This window comes from Manis pentadactyla, chromosome 11 (assembly GCF_030020395.1).
Source record: "Manis pentadactyla isolate mManPen7 chromosome 11, mManPen7.hap1, whole genome shotgun sequence".
Lineage (NCBI taxonomy): Eukaryota > Metazoa > Chordata > Mammalia > Pholidota > Manidae > Manis > Manis pentadactyla.
In genome coordinates this window covers 35238225-35254837 of record NC_080029.1, presented here as the reverse complement: position 1 = coordinate 35254837, position 16613 = coordinate 35238225, and positions in this window count along the sequence as shown.

Sequence of the window (16613 nt, the reverse complement as noted above, 5' to 3'; positions counted from 1 at the left end):
TACTACATCATGACAATGTTTAATCCTATTCACCAGGTATACAAAGGTTACTGTGGAAATCCAGCGACTACCTTTGTATCTGCTCCAATAGCAACCTGATTTTCTTAAAATGAATCAGAAGGCGCATTGATGGAATATATATAGTCATGTTTTTATATTTTTATAAAACGTTTTCAAAATAGATCATGTGAGTGGTTTTTAAATGCTAGGTAATTCAGTGTCTTAGTGTGAAGAGATGAAAGACTTTACAGGGGGTGCAGAGTCATTTGCAACAACAAAATCACATCAGGGTGAAAATAAATGCTCTCTCTACAGCACAAGTTTCTTTTGAAGAGCAGTTACTTTCTCACGCATTATTAAATTGCCACCTTTACACTTAGGGACAGTAGGTAATGCCTACTAGATAGAATTCTTTTTTTGTTTTTTATTATTAAGGTATCACTGATATACAATCTTGTGCTCAAGTTTCACATGAGCAACATTGTGGTTACTACATTGCCCCCTATTATCAAGTTCCACACACACCCCATTATAGTCACTGTCCATCAGCATAGTAAGATGCTGTAGAGTCACTGCTTGTCTTCTCTGTGCTATACCGCCTTCCCCATGACCCCCCTATATTATGTGTGCAGATCTTAATGCCCCTTAGTCCCCTTCTATCTCCCTCCTCACCCACCCTCCCCAGTCCCTTCCCCTTTTGTAACTGTTAGTACATTCTTGGGTTCTGTGAATCTGCTGCTGTTTTGTTCCTTCAGTTTTTGCTTTGTTGTTATACTCCACATATGAGTAAAATCATTTGGTACATGTCTTTCTCTGCCTGGCTTATTTCACTGAGCATAATACCCTCTAGCTCCATCCATGTTGTTGCAAATGGAAGGATTTGTTTTCTTTGTGTGGCTGAATGATATTCCATTGTGTATCCACATCTTCTTTATCAACTCATCCATTGGTGGACACTTAGGTTGCTTCCATGTCTTGGCTATTGTAAATAGTGCTGCAATAAATATAGGGGTACATATGTCTTTTTGAATCTGTGATCCTGTTTTCTTCGGATAAATTCCTAAGAGTGGAATTCCTGGGTCAAATGGTATTTCTATTTTTAGTTTTTGAGGAGCCTCCATACTACTTTCCCTAATGGCTGAACTAACTTACATTCCCACCAGCAGTGTAGGAGGGTTCCCCTTTCTCCACATCCTCACCAGCATTTGTTGTTGCTTATCTTTTGGATGTTGGCCATTCTAACTGGTGTGAGACGATATCTCATTGTTGTTTTAATTTGCATTTCCCTGATGATTAGTGATGTGGAGCATCTTTTCATGTGCCTGCTGGCCATCTGAATTTCTTCTTTGGAGAACTGTCTCTTCAGATCCTCTGCCCATTTTTCAATAGGGTTATTTGCTTTTTGAGCATTGAGGCATGTGAGCTCTTTATATATTTTGGATGTCGACCCCTTATTGGATATGTCATTTATGAATATATTCTTCCATACTATAGGATGCCTTTTTGTTCTACTGATGGTGTCCTTTGCTGTACAGAAGCTTTTTAGTTTGATATGTCCCACTTGTTCATTTTTGCTTTTATTTCCCTGAGGAGATGTGTTTATGAAAAAGTTGCTTATGTTTATATTCAAGAGAGTTTTGCCTACATTTTCTTCTAAGAGTTTTATGGTTTCATGACTTACATTCAGGCCTTTGATCCATTTTGAGTTTACTTTTGTATATGGAGTTAGACAGTAATCCAGTTTCATTCTCTTACATGTAACTGTCCAGTTTTGCCAACACTAGTTGTTGAAGAGGTTGTCATTTCCCCATTGTATGTCCATGACTCCTTTATATTAATTGGCCATATATATGTGAGTTACTAGGTAGAATTCTAATAATAGCTATTTGTCATTATTTAAAAGGTAAGAAATTAGAAAATACTATATTTCTGCACAAGCAGCAATACATCCTCACATATGACAGCTCTTAGGGCCTTTGCCACAGGACAACAAGCAAAACATCCCTGCAGTCAACAACTTATATGATTATGCCTCATGTCATTATAAAACAATCAGAGATTTGCAAATGATCTTTTTATGAAATTAATATCAAACCTAACATTCTCTATTTCTTTATGGTCTTACTAAAAAGGTGTGGTTCACTGACCCACAGCATCAGCATCACCTTGAAGCTTGTTAGAAATGTGGAATGTCAGGCCAGGCCAGACAGACCGAATCAGAATCTGCATTTTAACAAGACCCCAGCCGACTCGTACACACATTCAGGTCTGAGAGCACTGCCTTATGAAATTCTGGCTTCCACTTTGCGCAATAGCTTGCTTAGGAGACATAAAGCAAATTAATTACATGCACTGGGCAACTCTGGAAGCTGACCTCCGAATCCTTTTGTCCTCCTATGAAACACCTGCTTCTTTGGTGGTAACTTTCATTCAGTTTATCGAGAAGTAATTTTCTGTAGAGAACACATCTTCTTTAGTGCCCCTCTCCTTTAGCAACTCACAAAAACACGTCTTTACACAGTTCATGACTGAAGAACCTACTAATACCATTAACTTAGACAACATTGTATTTTCACCCCAAAGCATAACAAACCTCCCACTTGTTGTAATTTATTTTGTTTTCATTTCTTCCAACTTCAACAATGTTTGCTACATGTCTTTTAATATTACATACTGACAGAGGAATCTACTTTAGTTTGTGGTCATGTTCTGTTTCAGCCATTTTACCATGGAACATTGACAGATGTGTGGTCTTTTTCTTTTTCTAAGAAACCCTTAAAGATGCTTCTTTATTGTGACATAGTGACATTAAAAAAAATACTGGATTGGATAACACCTGACCTACAATATTGCTAAGGCTATTGTAGATGTTTATGTCCATGTTCTGAATGCTTCTAAAATACTGTACTAATCATGATGGCTTTGTTTTTACATTTGGTTTAATTCCAGGTACAACAGAATCATGGGGCAAATTAATGATAATTAATTTAACGATAAGTGACTGTAAATATGTATTTTAAAGAATCTTCATTATTTCCATATTTTTTCAAAATTTGGCTGCCCTCTCATCAGAAGTGATCAGATCACCACTGTTTCACCTGGGTCAGTGTGACTGACCCCAAGCTCATTCTTTTGCAAATTCTTCAACAGCTATTTCTTTGCAAGGAACTTTCAAAGCCATGTGTCCATTTTCTGAGACTTGCTTTAGTTAAAATCAGATACTGTATTCTATCAATGCCCTTCCCAGGGGATACTTCACACTACACTGTTGTGAAAGGACAGGGGGAGCCACCTATAGACCCCTGATTTAAGGATGTGCAGGATCCACAGGGGACAACCATGCACATCTTAGCCATCTGTTTAATAAAACTCACTGCTGTGCTTTAGTCCTGCTTCTGAAGCAGAGGGAGGTATTTGTAGAAAGGTTCGGCCTGGAAGTAGAGAGGAGGGAGAGGGCAGGGGATGATCGCTTTGGGGAGGGTTGAAGCAGTGTGGAGAGCGCCCCCTATCGCCAACTCAGCTTCCTGCCCCTTGGACCACCCTTTTAGTTTGGCCGGAGGCCACTTGACTCTATTGATACAGGAGCTCGTTTCTTACTTGTCTCGGTGTAATATGTCCAGAACTCACAGCTCTCTTGTCTTCCCTTTTGCTAACACTCCTGTGTCCCCTCCCTGCCCCACTCTTAAATTAAGCTCTTTCACAGTCCAATACTGTTCTCCCATAAACAAGATTTGGATAGAATATTTTTTCTTTTGCTCAAGAGCAGATTCTACTTACTCGGTTGAGGTGGTAGAGGGCTTTCTCCCTCTCTGCACAAGCCATCAAGCTGGCTTCGCTGTCATTAAGTTTTATTAGGTAATGCTGACCCTATCATGAAGTGTTCTCCTCCAGACTGCTTTACTCATTAACCGCAGTTCAGTGTTAACCTTTCCAGACATAAATAATACAGCAGCACCTTGGCCTGAGCAGAAGAGGAGGGAATGGCCAGGCCTTTAATCTGTCTTTTTCCTTGGATATTTGCACACTTCTTTTTCTTCTTGTGTTTGACAAAATGTCAAAATTGTATTTCTCTTTATCTGTGTTAAGAAATTCTTCATCCTGCCCTGAACCTGTGCTCACTGCCACTTAACTCTGCAATATGGGTGGGGGTGACTTGAGACTGGGATCAGTCACATGGCATTCTTTGACCAGAGGGCTATTAGCAGACATGATGCACAGAGGCTGCAGGTGGGGGTGGGCACTGGAGCTTGTGAAAGACAAGCTGAGGTTAGCCCACAGGTGCCAGGCTGAGGCTGAGGGTCATGTGCAGTAGATCCAGTCAGCCCAGCATCCCGGTTACCACAGATTCATCCAGACCAGCTGGCAACCATGGAGCCTCAGACAAGCGAACCTAGCCAAGATCAGGGCAGCCACTTAGCTGACGCCCCGCTGATTCCAGAAGTGGGAGTGTAAATGCTTCCTGGTGCATGTGCTTGGGTTTTTAGAGTTGTTTGCTAACTGGCAAAAGGTCCATCCTCCTGTCTAAGGCCTGCCTTCCCTCTGTACTCTGAACACGGACAAGCCCCATACTCCCTCTGGCACCATGCTTTCTCTGCTGACCTTCAGACTGACTTGTAGGCTTCTCATCCTCAAGCCATCCCTTCAACACTGGCCAGTTCCCTTGGACTCTGTTCTAGGATATCTTCTCTTCACTTTCTATGTGGGATAATCTCCCCCATATCTTCTTGTCTCCATTGCCAACAATAGGCTAGTGACTCTCAGATTCTAAGTCCTGCCAGTTCCCTGTACTAAGTTCCATATCTCAAAAGTCTATTAGTTATCACACGGGAAAACATGAGATGTCTAAAATTCAGTTCACTGCTGTCCCCTATAAATTCCCTCTTTCCTGCACGTGCACTCTCTCAGTAAATAGTACCTTCTCTTCTACAAGTAACATAAGCCAGAATCCTCATATTATCTTTAGCTTCTTTCTTCCTTCTGCGATATTCAACCCTTGCACGAGTCTGTTAATTCCACCTTCCTAATATGTCTTCAGTCTGTTCACTTGTCTCTATTCCACATCAGCTACCTTAGTTCAGGCCACTTTGTCCTTTCACTTGAGCACTTTTCCAGGCTCCTAACTTGCCTCTTGTCCTTACCTTTCCTGGCCAAGCCATTTCCCATACTGCTACCAACATCATCTAAGTTGGAGATTTGATTATGTCATTCCCCTGTTTAGAAGCTTGTAATGCTTTCTCCTTGCCAGGAATCACAGAAGACTCTTGTGATCTGGATCTCTGCTTACCTCTCCAGCTTTACCTTTTGAAATCCCCTTCCTTGAATGAGTGGAAACTGTAAAGAGCTCCTTGCAGTTGCTCAAGGACACCCTGTTTTCTCTCTCTTGCAGCTTTTGTACCTTTAGCTCCACCTGTTCGGAACAACCCACACATCAGCCTCGCCCCTGCAGGTCAGGCAGGAAGCATTCCTGCATACTAGTCGCACTGGCACATCACCCCTGCCTGCTCCACCTCTTACCCCATCCCCTTGCCCTCAGTGGCCTCTTTTCTAGGCTATCATCCATGTCTAAGGTCCTTGGGGTAGGGATTATGTCTTGTTCATCACTGTATCCTCAGAAGCCACCACATTTTGGGACATAGTAGGTGTTCAATCAATGTTGGTTGACTGAGCGACTGGGAAAATAAATGAATAAGTTAAGAGGAACCATAGACCTTTTTGCTGCAAGCTTCTCCAGCTTGTATACTATAAAGCAAAAGCGTTTTAGTTCCTCAAAGATTTTCTCCTCTCACCTATCATCTATAAATGGATTTTGTCCTTGTTTTATTGGCACCATCCTTAGGTCCAATAAAAATGTCTTCAATTCTTCTACTAGCTATCTCAGAACAATAGCTTCTCAAGTTTCCCTGTTTGTAATGACTGCCATATGGGGGCATGATACGCTAATGCTTGCTTCAATAAGCTCAAGTTATTGTTAAAGCAGACCGAACTACCTCCCGCTCACCTCTCATTTTAAAGGGCCCACTAAAATTGATTCTGTGAAATAGGTTTTTAAAAAAATATCCCCCTTAAGGAGAAAATATAAACAGGGGAGGGTTGTTAGCTGAGAAAATACAGGCCTGTTTGGAGACCCAGTTTGTTTCACTTGACCACACAGGAGGTAATATTGCCCATTGACACAGCACAGTCTAAAGCTGTTTTTGTTCACACTAATGGACTCCTAGTTCTCCAAGATCCTGAGGAAAAACGGCACTGCCTTCACTTAGGATGACTTGGGAATGACCCAGCTATGATGTGTGCCCAGTTTATATTGCTGTGTGATGGTGGTGACAGTTTACACAGCACTGCTGGGGAAATTCCTTGTTCATTCATGCCTGGCTCCTCCATACTCATACACCAGAGTGTCACAGTCGTGCATCTAAAAACTATCTTTTTATATTATACCAGTTTATATATGCACAGGTATTTTATAATATTTATCATCTAAGCCTGTTGGTTACTATCTTCTAAGACTGTAAACAGTAAACAGCCCCAGACTGAGCATTTTCCTGCAATACGACCCATTTAGGGCCATACTGGGAATTGAAAGTCCTGGAATCATCATCAGAAAGTACTTCAAGACTGGAACTCAGTTTCAAAATGGAGAAGAAAGCTCTGACTCTCTAACTCCTATGTGTAGTCTTCTTGGTCTCCATCTACTACTACTACAGTCACGCAGCCAGGTGACTTCCTTGAACCCTGATGACTTGTCTTGACTGCCAGGATAAAATGTATTGTCAGAGACCTGAAAACATAACCCACACAGGGACTATAGACAGACAAGCAGAGGAAAGTGAATCTGGGAGGGCTGAAAGGGCAGTGAGGGCTCAGAGCAAACATAGTCCCAGCCAAAGTGCCTCGACTCACCTGAGTTCGGGTGAATGAACTCAGAATGGCAATTTGGGGTCATAAGCTGCCAATTGCTTTTGCAGGTGCTGATTTTTAAAAATATCAATTCTATTTGTTTTTCCTTAAGCAGAGAAACGAAAACTTTGTGGTATCCATTGGGTGAGTCCAAAACTGTGCAAAAGCATGTTATGCAGTTGAAAGAAATGTTGAAATGAGAAAATATGGGCAATAGAAGAGAAGCAGAAATGAATCTTAGAGAGGTCAGCCACTGTCTCCCAGCTGTGGGCCTAGAAAGACCATTACCTCCCCCACCACCCTGGGTTACATGATTTTATAACCTATGCCAGACCTTTTGTTTTGGGGCTAAAGAAGTAGAGTTCAATGTGTGCAAAGTTCTGGATGTTTTCTCTCCAGCCATATAAATTATAAGAACGGCTTCCAATGGTTTTAAAGGTAGTGGTGTCTCCAAACTCTCATGATTAGTTAAAAAATGTATATTTGTTTATTATATCCATTAGTTACTATAACTATTCCAGTTATATTATTATATATGTAGCATATATATAAATATACAACTATATTCAGTTATATATTTCAGTAACTATATCAGTTACTGTAACTACATATACTATATCCTATAATTATTACTCTATCAGTTAAAAAATGTATACTTGTTTACTAATACATTGTAAGTAGGTACCACTATACTAATACAATGAGCACATTATACAAAAAATAAAAGCTAAACAATGTATGAGATAAACATACAGTTTCTGACACAGTATTTTCTTCCCACATGATAGGAGATTGCCTTTCATGCCTCCTGTTGTGAGGATGGATCCCAACAAAGAGGAAAGATTGCTCCAACTACTCACACACAGGTGTCGAGACAACAAAAGGAAGATCAAGAGAGTAAGAATCTGGTAACTTCTTTAGAGAGATTTATACATATGGAGATGTGCATTTCCATTTCTGGAAATACAGTAGACTAGAAACAAACAAGCAAACAACAACTTAAAAATGCTGAATAAAGTGTATTAAAAATTCAGAATCCTCGGAATGGTGGAGGAAGACCCAAAATGCAAAAAGAAAGTGAGATGGAAGACAGAACTGCCCTCAAGGGTTTCTTGGCCCCATCATTCATTCTAGCGCCTTGGGGTTCAGGGCCACTTTGGGGGAGGTACAGAGTTGGAATGGAGGGATCACCTACATGCTACACACTGTGAAAGGCTAGACAAGGAAAAGATTCTGCTTCACAAGGGCATGAACAAGGAAGTTTGTCTGTCTCTGCCTTGGCCCTTAGAAGAAAAAAATTTATCCCAAATACTTCTAACCATAGGCTTGTTCCCATGCAGGTTTGGGCCTTGAATTCACACTATCCATATATACCGAAAAGCACTGGCATTAATTAATGAGAAATTAGTTCAAAGCAGCCCAGTGTTGGAAGCATCCCCTGGCAGATGGCAGCAGCAAATGTAAATTGTCTCTGTAAATACCTCAACCCCAGTCTTCTGGGATTCCTATAGATAAAGGTTGAGAAATGGGAGGGCCTGGAGGAAAGAGAAGGTCAAATGTAGATCTAAGCAGAGTTTCCAAGAGAGATGATACAGCAAGTGGGAAGAGACAATATCTGGTGAATAAAGACAGGAATTCCCAGATTTGGAATTGGAGCAAGTCCCAAGCAGAAAAATAAAAAGACATCCACCGTCTGACACACTGTAGTAAAACTGCTTTCATACCAAAGGCCAAGAGCAGATCTTAAAAACAGCCAGAGAGGAAACTGAGATCATAGGAAGAGCAACTGCCAGGCATGAGCCTCTTCCACAGCAACAGCAGGAGCTGGAAGGTAGGGGGATATTAGCTCCACAAGCCTGAGAACCAAGAGGAGCGTACCCTGAAGAAACATCTTTTGAGAATACAGGCAAAGAAAAAACATTTGTCAGAGAAATGTCAGGAGAGTTTGCCACTAACAGAACCTCCTCAAATAACCTCCTTTCTTTGAGAGATCCCTCCTCCTTCTTAGTCACAGTGCTGGTCCTGAGAAACGGCTGGAGTGGTTTCCACAGAAGATGGCCCCACCCTGTCCCTCTGACCTCACTTCCTGTCCACTGCCAGGGCTGCATGTTCAGAGCTACCTGGACGGGCTGTGTGCATGTCTTCTCTCCCTTCAATTATTACACTGCTGAGATAATATTAAGGAGCTCCTGATACCTTCTTTGCCTTTCTCAATGGGCTGTCTGCACCAGATGCTGGAAATTAGATTCTGTTCAGGCACCAATCTCAGAAATGAGGCATTTTCTGGGCTACCAACAAAGCAAGGCCAGAAAGGCCTATTCAACTGGTGTAAGAGGAGAAAACTAGTGTCCCTTGTTTTCAACCAACCTGATATTCATCCGCATTAATAGTAGTTCCATTTCCTCACCACCATTTGGTACTGGGTGACATTAATAGTAATGCCTGGTAAAGGAGAAGGTAAGCAATGGAGAAAACAGCATGAGGCATAATTAAAACAAAGTGCTAATAACTATACCCATCAAAAATCCCCTTTCACTGTGACTCTGAGCACAGTTCGTTAAGCAGGCCTGCCAGCTGGAAAGGAGCAGGCAGAGCGTGTGCCAGGGTGGGCCTGTCCTTGTCCTCGGGGCTGGGAGCACAGACGCTGCTCCCTGCCCTTCTCACAGCCCAGCTTCCGGGGTGGCTCGTGGCCCCCACTTGCCAGTGTGTTAAGCTCCTCATGCTGCCAAAGCTTGGGCCATTCCTCAGCACCCTGGGGGAGAGCAGTAGTTCAGAAGTGAATCTGCTCCAGGATGGAATCTTCAGCCCACTGGAAGCCTGTGGAGGTAGGACAGGATTTTCTCAGGGTCTTGACCATCTGTGACAGCAACATCTCCGGATGGCAGAAGGATGCTGACAGGGTCCATGCATCAGCCAGTAAGGCAGGTAAAACCCAAAGTGTCTGAGGACTTTCCGAACAATACAGCCATTCCATTGTCCATCACAGAGAAGGAAAGCTCACTTGCTTCTCAGAACAAATGAGGTGATGCAGAGATTATCATCATCCTCACTGTACAGATAGATGATGCTCAGGAGAAGAGTCAAGGGCTCAAGGCCCCATGGCTGACCAGCTCAAAGCCCTTGTCCTCCTTTTGCAGACAGGTCCTGCTTTCTCTGATAAAGATGGCACTTCTAGCTGGAGACATTAGCAAGTATATATGTACAAAACAGTGTTCTTAGTATTTGCCAAGCCCTCCCTGGGTGCTAGGAATGGCTCGCAGAGGTTCACATGCATTAACTCACTTAGTGACAACAGCAGCCCGGGGAGAATTTTTATTCCCATTGTATGAAATTGGAAAATTAAGGCCCAGAGAAGTTAAGTTTCTTGCTCTAAATCATAGAGCCGGTAAGGCTGGGATTAAACCCTCGAGAGTCTTTGTTCTCAATCTCATTTATAAGTCTCATATTCCTTCACCCTGCCTACCTCTCTCCTCTGTCTCTCTGCTCTCTTTTTTCTTTCCATTTCTAAATAAGGGCCTGATAAGTATTGAAGTGCTAAAGCAATGCTAAGAAACTGTTAGTTGTTTTTTCTTTGCTCCTTCATGCTGTCACATTGTAGGTTCCCAGTCTAGCCGGGGTCTTTGGCTGGTTGTTCTGAGGAGAGACACATCAATGTTAAGGCATCCTCATCTCAAACCCAGTTGCTCCTGCAGCCTGCAGCCCAACGCCCTGTGGGAATCTGCCACTGAGGTTGAAAAAAAGCTGGCTGGTTAGGACTGGACTCGGGCTTGGTAGTGTTAGCCTGGGCTGGGACTAATGAGCCCCAGCTCCATCTCCAGGACAGTGTCCCAGGGCTGCATCCACAAATATACCCAGGTGCAGAGACCCTGTTGGCTTCCCCACAGCCTGCAGCCAGGTCTGTTCTGGACAGGCCAGCAGAACCCAGCTGTGCTCTCCTCACCACACCTCCCCAAAGAGCAGGTGTGCAAGTTGGCCAGCCAGCAGATGAGGTGACTGTCCCCCTAGGGTCACTCAGAAGGTTCATTAAACTGCAAAGCACTAAAGCCCCATTTGAAACTGACTGGTTCTCAGCAACCTGCTTTGTCATCCGTGTCACCAGCTATGTTTCACTGCCACAGCCTTATCAGGATGCCATGACACCTTGCGACTGCTCCTTTGTTTGGGTCCATTGACTGGACCATATGTCTGAGGAGATTCTGCCAATACATCTATTGTATATTAATTGCTTCTACTTTGGATTCTGCAAACACTGCCAGGCTGGCTAGTCATGGATAGAAAAGGTGTCTTCAGGGACAAAGATATAGAGGAAGGGACAGGTTTTGTGAACCCTGAAGTTTATGCAATTTTGAGGGCCACTTTAAAAAAAGAATCCAACATTATAAATCTGAAATTTCTAGGCCCTTATGAGGACATGGAAAGGACCCATGCTAGTGGGCTGTGGGTGCTGAAATCCATTAGCTGCAGGGTAAGAGTGTCTCCTGTATCAGGTGAGCAGCAGATGTATGGATGCAGTGTCACCACTGTGGCTGCCACCTGATAGAGACCTCTGCTTGGCTTGTTAGGGATCTACTCATGGAAATGGGTTTTCCTTGTTAGCACTCAGCAATTGGGGAGAATGCAGGAGAAAGAAAGGTGCACCTTCCAACTTGACTTCCTTAAAGACAAAAGTCAAGGCACCCATAGCTTGCTCCAGCTAACAGAGCACACGGCAGGGGCACACAGAGAGTGGAGACAACAGGCAAGTCCAGAGAAGGACACCAGGGTCTTGCTCCTAAAATTCATTAAGAAATAAATCAATACCATTTTGGAGAAAGGAGGGAAGTCTGAAGTAGTGAACCAAAATATCCTTCGCTCATCCCCAGACAGTCTCTCTGCTGTCAGTAGGTAGGGTCATCCCTATGTTGGCTCTCTTCTGTTTGTTTCCTGCCCACCACCCCCTGCCACTGCTGCCATCCATTCTCTGCCTATCTTTACCCGACTGTTTGCACCAAGGCTTTCCCTACAGGCTGCAGCACCCAGGCTCCAGGCCTACATTTGGTTTTTGGAAGCACCAGCAGATCAGAAGGTGGGAGGAGAGAGAGAGAGAGACTGGGTATTTCCTCGCTGTTCCCTCCCAGCTCAGTACCCCAGATCTGGTGGGTGCTGAGAAGGCACGCCTCCATGACCGCAGGCCTCTGCGGGCTCTGGTTAGCAGCCTAGAGGTGGCGATGGCTTCCCACTGTTGGTAGTTTCTGGGTGCCTCAACAAGCAGAGGACTGTCACCCTGTCCTGCAAGGCCTCTTACGAAAGGAAGGCATGAAGAAAAGAGGAAAGAGAAAGGGGCACATGGGAACAGGGGAAAAGGCAGAAAGCAAAACAGAGAAAGCAAGAAACATTCTGAATGGTTAAATGAGGGGTCTTGTCCTTGCTAAACCCAGGCTACCTATTCCCAGCCAGGCTTTCTGAAAGATCTTTGAAAGGGAATCTAATGTAAAAGGTTGATGACTGTAAAAGCAGCAGGGATACCTACGTGGAAACACAGGAGGAGGAGCTCACCACAGGGTCGTAGAAGGAGACCTGCTGATTTGAAGTTCTGAGTTATGCTAAAGGTGGCCTTTTGGCAAGAACATTTTCTTGAGTCTTTAGAAACTGATGAAGGGATGAATAAAACAGGTGTCTACTTCCCTTCATCTCCTGGTAGGTCAGAATCATCTGGGCAGAAGAGAGTACTGGAGAGCCAACATCTTGATGCCCGTTCCCCTAATTATTCTTGTACCTTGATCAAATTCCTAAACTCCAGGGACTCCATTTCCTTTCCTGTAAGGTGGGATTGATATCGCCTACACTACCAATCTTCCCAGAGATTCCTTGCAAAAGAGATTTAACAAACATCACATTGAATAAGTAAGTGCAAAGCACCACACCAAAGGTAGGTCTGTTTACAAACTGGTGGCACTTGGTCCATTATTTTAAGCATTGTAGTTTGATGGCTTTCCAAACATTTTGGGGAGTATAGCCATGAGAGTCCTAGCAGGAAACAGAATTCAGTGAGGACACTTTAATAAAGAGCCTTCTTACAGAGGTGTGGGCGGGGTTAAGAGAAAAAGCAAGGCATGTTGAGGCTCCCAGAACTACTCAGAAGGTGGGGTGGGGGGCATTACTATCTCTAGGCCTGAGACAGAGCCCAGTGAGAGCGGAAGCCAGGGAGGAGGGGCCGCTCAGGGTCGCTCCGAACAAGCTGCTCAGCCCTACTTCAAAAATCCCCGAAGGGACAGGAGGTGGAAAATGCCACCACAGGTCACCACAGAATTTTTATTGTTTTCCCTTGAACCATCTTTTGGAAGTAGGTGAGAGTACCTATTATAAATCAACTAACTTAACAGATAAACATATTTATTGACAACACAACATTTGGCAACTTTTATTCCAGAAAAATTTGTCCAGGCTTCTTTAAATACAAACATTTTGGCTTATTAAAGAATACAAACTCCTTTAGAGGTTTTTCTTTCTTTTAACTTAAACATGTCACTGGCTAGATAATGTATCCAAGGAAAACCCTGGCCCCAGCTCTTCTGCTGGAATAGCTCTTACCTTTACTGGATGCCCATCTTGCACTGACCAACTGCTCTTCTCTTTGCAGTGGGTCCATCTGCCCTATTGTCTATTCCTTGCCTTAGCTCTTACCCAGCTTTTAAGAAGGGAGGCTCAGTGACCCAGCTGGAGCTTCAGGGATGCTGACTGTCCTAGGGGGCTGGGGAAGGCTTGTGGCTGACCTATACAGAAGCTTTCTTTTATCTACTTCCTAATCTCGCACTTGCTACTGCTGAGAGAGGGACTCGACAACTGTACTTTGTCCAGAACTTGTATGCACGACAAAATCCTTCTGATTGGCCATTGGGTCCCTGGAGCCTGTTTGTACACTGAACTTTTTCCATAATGAGGAATTGATTCCCAAGAACAGCACCTAAAAATCAACTTGTTATTGATTATCTTCCTGTATCAGGGAAGAGCCAAGAGACATCAAAATGTTATGGCCAAGAGAAAGAAAATGAGCAGACGCTCTTTGCGCTGGGTCCTTACATTCTTCCCCCTGCTTAGGGGTTCTGCAAATCACCAACAAGAAGAAGAGTAAAATAAGGTAAGAGTGAGGCAGTGACCGTAATTGTAGAGGGCCACTTAACCCAGCGTACTGACTGGTCAGCCTCTTCACACAACCATGCCTTGAGCAGACCAAAATCTTTCTTCAGGCTAAAATTCTGTACCTGCTGGGAAGTCAGATGATAGAAGCAAAAGGGAAAATTGGGGGGCTAGAGCTCTATTTGAGTTACAAGACTTCAGAGACAGGCTCCCTCAGCCTAACACAATACAGGGACTATAACTTCAGTATGCAGCATCTTTCAGTCCACATCCAAAAACTCCTTTTGAAGCAAATTTATTTGTGATTTGGACAATTCAAGAGTTTCAGGCAGAGGTGACACTAAAGTCGTCAGCTGAGATTAGAAGGGCCGTAGAAATTCCATGAGGCACAGGCATCACCCTCGTTCTTGAAGGGGACCGAAGTGAATCCTGCTACCTCTGCTTCAGGCCCTCCTGCGCCAGAACCACCCTGACGGTTCAGCTGGGTCCCAGCCTTGCCGTGGCTCAGCCTGTCCTCCCTCTGGCTCACACCACACTTGTCTGAACTGCCTCTGGCCTCCCAGGTCTGGTCATTCAAACTCCATGAAACTTCAGGATATTTCAGCAACTGCCCTAAACTGTCTGATGTCCTTCTCAGGGGACAGAAAGCAAGTCATCTGCTGCAAACAAGGGGATAGAAACTAGGAATAGGGATAAGATAGAGTGACTGAGAAACACAGTAAGGATTTTAATTGGTCATTTTGGAACTAGACCGAAATGTTCCAGGTGCCAAGGGGCTGGCATCTAAAGTGCATAAGGATCGCACCACAGTGGGCTTTCGCAGGGACCACTCAGCAGCAGGGCTTGAGCAAGGGATGGCTGGGTTCATCCAGAGCTGGGGTTGTCAAGGTGCTGATGATCAGTGGAGGGAAGACAGCTCAGGAGCAGAGCAGACAACTGGGAAGAGCGTTAGTGGCGTGATTACCAGTGGAAAATATGACAGTCAAAAAGGAGGCATAGCCGGAGAGTGCTGATGGATCGGGCCCCGGCAGAGTCAGGAAACCAGGATCTTGAAGTATGAAAGAGTATGTCTTGGGAGGCTGGTGATATGTGGGACACAGGGAGATGCCCAAGAGTGGAAATTCTAAATGTAAGGCATCATGAAGGGAGAGAGTGGGGTGGCTTGGTTCAGGGTGTGGCCACAGCAATTGGTGGGCAAGGCAGTGGGGACAAGAGGAGTCAGGGGTCTGGACTGGGTTGCTGGAGAACCTCTGACAAGAACCTTGAGGTCAGTTAGCCTAATGGCAGGAAACAGATCTTGCTGGAGACATAGAGCTGGTGAACAGCAGTGCTGTAATGGGAGGCCAGTCTCTGGCTACCATCTTTTGTGTGTCCTCCATTAATAAGCACAGCCCACTCTTCCTGCTAACCACAGCGCAGGGAGCAGCTCACAAAGAAGGCTTCCTAAAGCCTTGCTCCGATGCCTATTCCTAGGCGTCAGGATGGCAGTACCTTCCTGGCTCGGGAAGACCCTGGTGCATCTCTCTGGGGTTGAGTCCTGGCTGCCAATGAGCCTCTTCATTTTGGGTAAGTCCCTAAAAGTACTTATCTAGTAGTTAGCATGGAAAAATGATGAAATGGAGAAAAATTAAAAGAAGGGTGAGATTCTTGGTTCTTTTCCCTTGGTTTAGAATGTGGCTCCTCCATAACTGACTGTCTGAGCTGGAGATGTCATAAGTACCAGGTGTGCCATGTTCAACTCTTCTCTCTTTTTGCTTCCTAGTCTTCTCTGTGTAGGGAGGGTTCTGGTGAGGGAAGAGCTATTACTTGATGAACCCAAACAAATTTTCTTATTACAAACTGTTTCTCTTGCTCTTGCCTGGCCTCTAAATGTTACTCGGTGAAAATGTGCTTTTTTTGTATCCTGGCCATGCCATCCCCAAGCAATGTGGAATCAGAAACTTAGCATTCAATTTAGTTCCAAGTTAGAATTTCTGGCATCCAATCATGATGCTAGATTTGGGTGCATATTCAAAAGCCAATATCACCATCAAAAACCAAATCAGAAATCAGAAGAATTGGAGCAATGTTACTTTTAAAAATGAAAATATCCTCAACATCCTCTTAAAAATGACAATTTAACTACCAAGAAAAACCTAAAAGCCACAAGGAAGGGAGTCTATGATTTCTGGTACGTCACGTCACCTCCCTGGGCTTTCATTTTCTCATCTGTTGAAATGAATGAGGCCTCTTCTAGCTCTAAACATTGATACGAATATACTTAAATAGCTAAATACCTTTTATGGACCCAAAAGAAATTTGTTCAGAGAGAAAAAGAAAAAGTCTGGCTTAGTTCGATTTTTTTCCTTAGAGACAATGATAGAAATCCTGCACCCTTGTGATTCCTATTCACCCCTTCATTATTTTTCTTTCATTGTATATCACATCTCAGCAGAGAGCTTATCTTTATTTCTGAAATCGTCCATATTATCCTCATGGTGTCTTTATAACTCTGTTGACTGTATTGAAGTCTGGAATATGGTTTTCTTAAAAGATAACACCCAAAGTCAAATTCTTATAAAAGACAGTCTCTTCAGTTTGAAGAGTAGAGATGAGTTGGC